This window comes from Morus notabilis, unplaced genomic scaffold (genome assembly GCF_000414095.1).
Source record: "Morus notabilis unplaced genomic scaffold, ASM41409v2 Scaffold206, whole genome shotgun sequence".
NCBI lineage: Eukaryota > Viridiplantae > Streptophyta > Magnoliopsida > Rosales > Moraceae > Morus > Morus notabilis.
The window spans coordinates 461,266-469,210 of record NW_010365213.1 but is presented as its reverse complement, the minus strand read 5'-3'; positions in this window follow the sequence as shown (position 1 = coordinate 469,210).

The following is a 7,945-nucleotide window of genomic DNA, read 5'->3' as shown; positions in this document are numbered from 1 at the left end:
GCATAATTACCTGCACTCTTTCTTATAATAGTTTCGGTGCATTCTCTTATCAGAACTATTCAAAATTGATGTTGTGGTTATAGTACATACCCTATTGGTAAGGAAAAGTAACCGTCCCCTACCATAGAATTTCCCAAATTGTTATTTTCCAGAATGAGAGTTTTTTTTTACTCACAAATGTATTGATGGATAATAGTGGTTTTTATAATTGTTTTTTATTTTTCCTATTCAGCTCCAATGAAAATCATTTGCAAAAAGTTCTTTGAAACTTATCCTTGGTATGCTTCAAGACAAGAGGACTCCTCTCATAGTCCCAGATCTCTATTCTGGCAGTTGCATGAAAAACGTCAAGAAAAAGTAATTATACTTTATAGGCTCTGTCCTTAAACCTTGTTTGGTTTTCAAGAAAGTGAGCTTGAAAAGGCAAAAATAACTACGGAACGGATTTGAAATTGGTAAATATCGAAATTCGATGCCTGTACCATTGTTAGGTATAAAGTTTGTACGTGCGAAAGCAACTTTTGGAGATAAGAATATAAGACAAATTACTAAGGATAAGATGGACTTCAATAGTGGAGGCCTTTGTGATTGGTTCCTTTTTTCAATGGCAGGAAACATCAGTTTGAAATATCAATCCACAATGTACCGATGTTTATCGGAAATATACAAAGTCTTTCTTATGGCACCAGATTCTTTCTTTGGAAAATTACGAAACTATTTGGAAAACAAATAACATATTGGACTATAATTAGGATATTTTTACGACTACGTACAAGCGTTACATCTAGAAAAAGGTTACGCCTGTAAATTCTCTATTGTCTGACTAGTTGATCGACCTGAGTTGATAAATTACTAGGATGAGATATGGACTTCAATAATGGAGACCTTTGTGATTATTCTTCAAGTCTAGTGTCATATATAATGACACTCCTATATATACTTCTTTTGGAAAACGTGTCTAGAGCTTGCATTGTCTAATTTGGAACGCTTAATTATTGTTGGTGTTGATGGTTGTAGAACTTGGCCTAACAATATATTCGGATGTGCTTTTAAATGGCAATCACTTTATGTTAGATTCGAGGTATTTTCGTGAGGTTTGTATACGTTCTAATTGGGGTTAGCGCGACGAGGGTGAGCCTGATGAGTTCGCAGCCGACATGGGCTCGTGAGGTGGCACAAATCTGGCCTCGCGAACCCGGGGTGGGGGGGTGCTGGGGCTGTCGGAGTGGCTGGACGCAAGGGAGGGAGAGGGGAAGATTTGACATATTTGCAAGGGTATTGAGTTTGTTTATATATGATATTTTAGGTTGATATTGCTTAAATAAGTATTGTTTACGAGTTTGTTTAGGTTTTTTTTTTTTTTTTTTTTTTTTGAATCTGAGTTAAATGTTGTTTGCATATATTTGATTTTTGTGAGGAATGTCTCTAAGTTTATCTTTGCGTGGACAGAGAGGTGAGCGCTTTGGTGCTGGTTTGGCAGCGCTTTGGCGTCGCGGCCTGTCTCTAAGTTAGTCTTTGCGTGAACAGAGAGATAAACGCTTTGGCAGCGCCTTGGCGCTGCAGGTTGCATGAAGTAGCGTTGCGGCGCTGGATGAGTGGCGCCGCGGCGCTGGTGTGAAATCAGCAAAACGGAAATTGTGAGTTTTTGGCCGAAATTTCCTTTTTGGTTGGGAAACATACCAATCGACCAGGGCACGTCTTGGAGGCTACACAAAGGGCTTTGGGGGTTATTTAAGGGTTAGGAAACATAGAGAAAGGGTTGGCTTGGTGGCTGTAATCCAGAGATAACAAGTGAGAGAGTCAGAGAGAATTGAGAAGGGTTCTTTGGAGAATACTCTTGGTATCATTCTTGTAATCATTTGTTATTGATCATAATAGACGAAAGCACCATATTGCAGGATTAGGATCTTACATTGAGGTCTGAACCTGGGTAATCTTGTGTGTCGTTATTCTTCTTCCTTGCTTTACGTATAATTCCACATTAAATTTGTTTTTCCGATTATTTGTTTGATTCTTATTTCTCGCAAACCGTTGATTCGTGTGCTTGAATCCGTCAAAATTCTTAACAAATTGGTATCAGAGCCAGGTTTAGGGCTTGGATTATTTCTGTGTGACGAAAGGTACGTGTCCGAAAGTGCTTGGATTTATTATTATTTTCTTGGCTGATTCATTAGTTGAAAGGATTCTATTAAAAGACTTATTGGGATGGCTTTGACTTCCAAGTTTGATATTGAGAAGTTTGATGGGACGAATGATTTCGGGTTATGGAAGATGAAGATGTTGGCGCATCTAGGCAACATGGGTCTTGTGAAGGCACTCGAGGAAGCGTCAAAACTCCCGACGACTATGGACGATGAGAAAAAGTAAGAGGTGCTTGACAGGGCATACAACACTTTGATTTTCAGCCTTAGTGATAAAGTGTTGCGAGAGATTGTGAAGATGAAGTCGGCGGCCGAAGTTTGGTTGAAGCTTGAATCTTTGTACATGACGAAGAGTCTTTCGAACCAATTGTATCTCAAGGCGAAGTTTTTCACCTTCAAGATGATAGATAGCAAGAATATTCAGGAACATATTGATGAGTTCAACAAGTTGATCATGGACTTAGAGAACATAGGGGTCGAATATGATGACGAGGATAAGGCTTTGGTTTTGCTACACTCTTTGCCAAAGTCTTATGAGAATTTCGTGGACATTTTACAACATGGCAGGGAGACGATCTCTTTGGAAGATGTTGTAGGTGCTTTGAGGTCTAAAGAAAAGAAACGCAAGAGTGAACTGGATGAGCATAGCGGAGATGGTTTAATGGTTCGAGGAAGATCAGACAAGAGGGAGTCGAAGGGTAAAAAGAAGGGCAGGTCTAAGTCTCGGGATGGCAAGAAGGTTATCAAATGCTTTCATTGTCATGAGGAGGGGCATATCAGGAAAAACTGTCCAATAAAGAAGAAAGGAGTAAATACACAAGGAAAAGATGGTGAAGCTGCGGTCGTACAACAAAATGAAGAGGGCTATGAGAGTGCGGATGTCCTGGTTGTTACAATGAAGTACTCAAACAAGCAATGGATCATGGATTTGGGTTGTTCGTTCCATATGACGCCAAACCTTGAGTGGTTTGAGAGCTACAAGGAGATTGTTAGCGGTGAAGTCTTATTAAGGAACAACAAACCATGCGAGGTGATCGAAATTGGCTCGATTAGGATTAAGACTCATGACAGGATAGAGAGAATCTTGTCAGATGTAAGACATGTTCCCGATCTTTGAAGGAATCTTATTTCACTAGGGATGCTTGACGAACGTGGTTTAATCTGGAAAGGTGAAAAGAACGTCTTGAAAGTTTCAAAAGGGTCACTTGTTGTGATGAAGGGGGTTAGAGACAAGAGTCTATATGTACTTCAAGGAAGCACCGTGATTGGTGATGCAATGACAGTGACGGAATCGAAAGGAAGTTCTTTGGCAAGCCTGTGGCATAAGAGACTAGGTCATGTTAGTGAAAGAGGGTTGCAAGAATTGGAGAAGCAAGGGCTATTCGGAGGAGCGAAGCTAGGAGACTTGGAGTTTTGTGAGAATTACGTATATGGCAAGGTTACCCGGGTGAAGTTTAAGAGGTCATGAGGGAGACACTCAGTTATATTCACTCTGATTTGTGGGGCGCGTCGCGAACGGAGACTCTAGGGGGTGGACGGTACTTCATTGCGTTTATAGATGATTGTTCTCAGAAGGTTTGGGTCTACATTTTGAAAAACAAAAATGATGCTTTTGGGAAGTTCAAAGAGTGGAAGAAAATGGTAGAGGTTCAAACCGGGAAAGAGATCAAGAAGTTGAGAACTGACAACGGGTTGGAATTTCTTGGTGACGATTTCAATCAGTTTCTAAAGGATAAAGGTGTGGTTAGACATAAAACCGTCAGGAAAACCCCACAACAGAATGGCCTAGCGAAGAGGATGAATCGAACACTTTTAGAAAGAGTGAGGTGCATGTTAATAGAAGTCGGTTTACCTAAGAGGTTTTGGGGAGAAGCTGTTAACACAGCGGCCTACCTTGTGAATAGGTGTCCTTCAGCGGCAATTGATTTCAAAACACCGGAAGAAGTGTGGACCGGTTATCCACCAAATTTTAAAAACTTGAAGGTATTTGGGTGCACTGCTTATGCACACCAAAAGGAGGGAAAACTTGATCCTAGAGCCAATAAGTGTATGTTCGTGGGATACCCAAAAGGTGTTAAAGGTTATAAACTCTGGTGTAAAGACGAGAATACGTCAAAGAGTTTCATTAGTCGAGATGTAGTCTTCAGAGAAACCGAGTACTACATGTTAACAGTGACTCAAGGAGGGTCCAACGAAGATGGCATGGATAATTATGCTAAAGAACGGGCTGAGATTGAGTTAGAGCAATTAGGAAGCAATAGTACGGAACGAGATGATGAAGCTGTGACTAATGATGAGGATCACTTGCAGGTGGAGGAGGAAGGCGGTAATCCGGATGATAGTCTTGACTCTTACCAATTGGCAAGGGATCGGACGAGGAGATCTCATAAAGCACCTGTTCATTATGGGTATGCGGATTTGGTATACTATGCCTTGGTTACTGCAGATGACATAAATGATTCGGAACCAAAGAGCTATCGAGAAGCAGTTGCAAGCAAGGATAACGAATGTTGGAAGCAAGCCATGCAAGAAGAGATGGAGTCACTTGACAAGAACAAGACATGGGAACTTGTGAAGAAACCATATAATCAAAGGATTGTTGGTTGCAAATGGGTTTTTAAGAGAAAAGAGGGCATTGAGGGATTGGAAAAGCCAAGTTATAAAGCGAGATTTAGCTTATTCGGCTAGTCTTGTGAGTCGTTTTATGTCCAATCCGGGTAAGGAGCATTGGAAAGCGGTGAAGTGGGTACTTCGGTATGTGAAGGGAGCTTCGAATGTTGGTTTGCTCTACAAGCGGATGAGGAATGATGGTGAGAAGCTTAGAGGATATGTGGATGCGGATTTTACAGGAGACTTGGACAAACAGAGGTCTTTGTCTGGATATATTTTCACATTATTTGGGTGCACAGTGAGTTGGAAAGCACAACTACAACCAGTGGTTGTATTGTCTACAACAGAGGCCGAGTACATAGCCGCCACAGAAGGTGTCAAAGAAGCTATGTGGTTGAAAGGTTTGATCGGTGAGTTAGGAATTGTGCAAGATGAGGTTGAGGTTTTCTGCGACAATCAGAGTTCCATACATATGACCAAAAATTAAATGTTTCATGAGAGACTAAAGCACATAGATATCAAGCTTCATTTCATTCGGGATATTATCTCACGAGGGACTGTGACGTTAGAGAAGATTCATACGGATGAGAATCCAGCGGATATGGTGACGAAGCCCGTGACAGGGATTAAGTTCAAACATTGTTTGGATTTGATCAATGTTGCGGCACATGACAACTAGAGCAGATAGTTGGTGGAAGTATACTATGTGATGTTTCTTGGTTTTCGATTCAACTTAGATCCAAGGTGGAGATTTGTGAGGAATATCTCTAAGTTTATCTTTGCGCGGACAGAGAGGTGAGCGCTTTGGCGCTGGTTTGGCAGCACTTTGGCGCCGCGACCTGTCTCTAAGTTAGTCTTTGCATGGACAGAGAGATAAGCGCTTTGGCGCTGGTTTGGCAGCGCCTTGGCACTATGGGCTGCATGAAGTAGCACTGCGGCGCTGGATGAGTGGTGCCGTGGCGCTGGTGCGAAATCAGCAAAATGGAAACTGTGAGTTTTTGGCTGAAATTTCCTTTTTGGTTGGGAAACATACCAATTGACTAGGGCACGTCTTGGAGGCTACACAAAAGGCTTTGGGGGTTATTTAAGGGTTAGGAAACATAGAGAAAGGGTTGGCTTGGTGGCTGTAATCCAGAGATAACAAGTGAGAGAGTGAGAGAATTGAGAAGGGTTCTTTGGAGAATACTCTTGGTATCATTCCTGTAATCAGTTGTTATTGATCATAGTAGACGAAAGCACCATATTGCAGGATTAGGATCTTACATTGAGGTCCGAACCTGGGTAAAGCTTGTGTGTCGTTATTCTTCTTTCTTGCTTTACGTATAATTCCGCATTGAATTTATTTTTCTGATTATTTGTTTGATTCTTATTTCTCGCAAACCGTTGATTCGTGTGCTTGAATCTGTCAGAATTCTTAACAATTTTGTATGGTGTTTGTTTAATGATGAATAAGCATATCTTTTATTGGGTGTTAAGTGCTGTTTGTAGATATGTTTGCATATCTTATTCTTGTTCTTTGATTTTATTCTCAGTTGTTTATCTGATTTCTTGATATATTATTCTTTGTTATTTGTGATAAAAGAAGTAAATATGGATCTTAGACTTTTTGGTTTTAGTTTTTTAGGTTGATTAATTTTTGGTAGGTCAGGTTACGTGTTCTTCGTTCTTAGTGTTTGTTTTTCTTTTTCTTATTTTTCTATTTATTACTATTTTTAGTATTTTTAATATTTTGTGGAAAATAAATTATGGGTAAGTTAAGTACAAGGAAAGAGATGACATTTTATGTTCTAAAAAAACCGCTCAAGGTATCAAAAAAATATTTTTTTAAATGTCAAAATACCCACATAAATTATTAAAAAACACATGCTACTAAACTCATATTTCAGTATAATACAAGGTATTAAAATGAAAAATTTTTCCTAAAAAAATTGAGAAAGAAACTATATATCATATGAATATACAGAACATTATCAAGGAAAACATGCAATGCTTTTATCTTGAATGGTACTACGTATTATATAATCTTTTATTGGCTCTGACATAAATGGTTTTATGAGATGGGCGACATAAATTAGAGAATGGGTCGTGATAGGCCTACAGAAAATCTAATAGTTTATTATAACAATTATCTTAATCAACTGAAGCAACAAACAAGACAAAACCTTTAATTAGTTAAACAAGTTGAAAGAGATCACGTCATCGAGCATATAAATTAATTCCTGTTTTGATGTTTGTGTTTAAATAATTAAAATTAATGAGAGCTCCTACTTGATTCAAACTTTCAATTACTCCGAATATAAAAAGTAAAAGATATCATGTGCACTCTTTTTTTTTTTAAGAGTTTTTTTTTTTGTAGGATCAGAAAAAATGAATTATTAATAGTTCTTTATTTTTAACTGTTAGATTTATATCAAAATCTATCTATTCTGCATATTTTTTTAATATAATGTAATTTTAATTAAATTTAACAATTATAAACTCATTAAACTGACATTACTGATAAAATTATCTTAAGAAAAACTCTCTTTTTTTTTAGCTAGGGTAAAGATTTTATACTTTTAGACCGTCATGAATTTATAAACTGGACAAATTCCAAAAGTGAACGAGGCACGTGACCAGTTTGACGGCTTTTTTAAAATTATTTATTAAAGAAATTGAGCTAAATTTCAGGGTAAATGGCAATTTTAAGATCTTTGGTTTCTTTCTTCTTTTTATTTTTTATTTTAATTTGAATTGCCTCCCTTTCCATGGCAATGTAGTTGCCAGGCTCGATCTCTAGATTATCTCGTGACAGGCAATGAAGCTCAACAAGCTTATCGCCGTATTGATGCAATGTGAACAGTGTTGTCATGGCAAGGCTTTTATAGCCCCCCTCCTTCAAATTCTTTTGGAGTGGATGTATGTATAATCTCGAATTCTTTTGGAGCTAAATTACAATTTATTACTCTTCCTTTATTTATAAATAGTGCATACATCAATAATAAATCCAAAATTAAAACGCAGTACATTATTTCAGATCTTGGCGGTGTTGTTTCCCCATGACGCTGCCAAGATCCAAGCTGGTGAGATTCGGTCACCCATTTTTTAAAATTTGTGATTTTTTTTTTGTCTTTCTCAAATATCTTGCTTTTTTTAAAAAAACTTTTTTGTACAATTTATATAATATTTAAATAAGAGAGATTATCTGATATGTT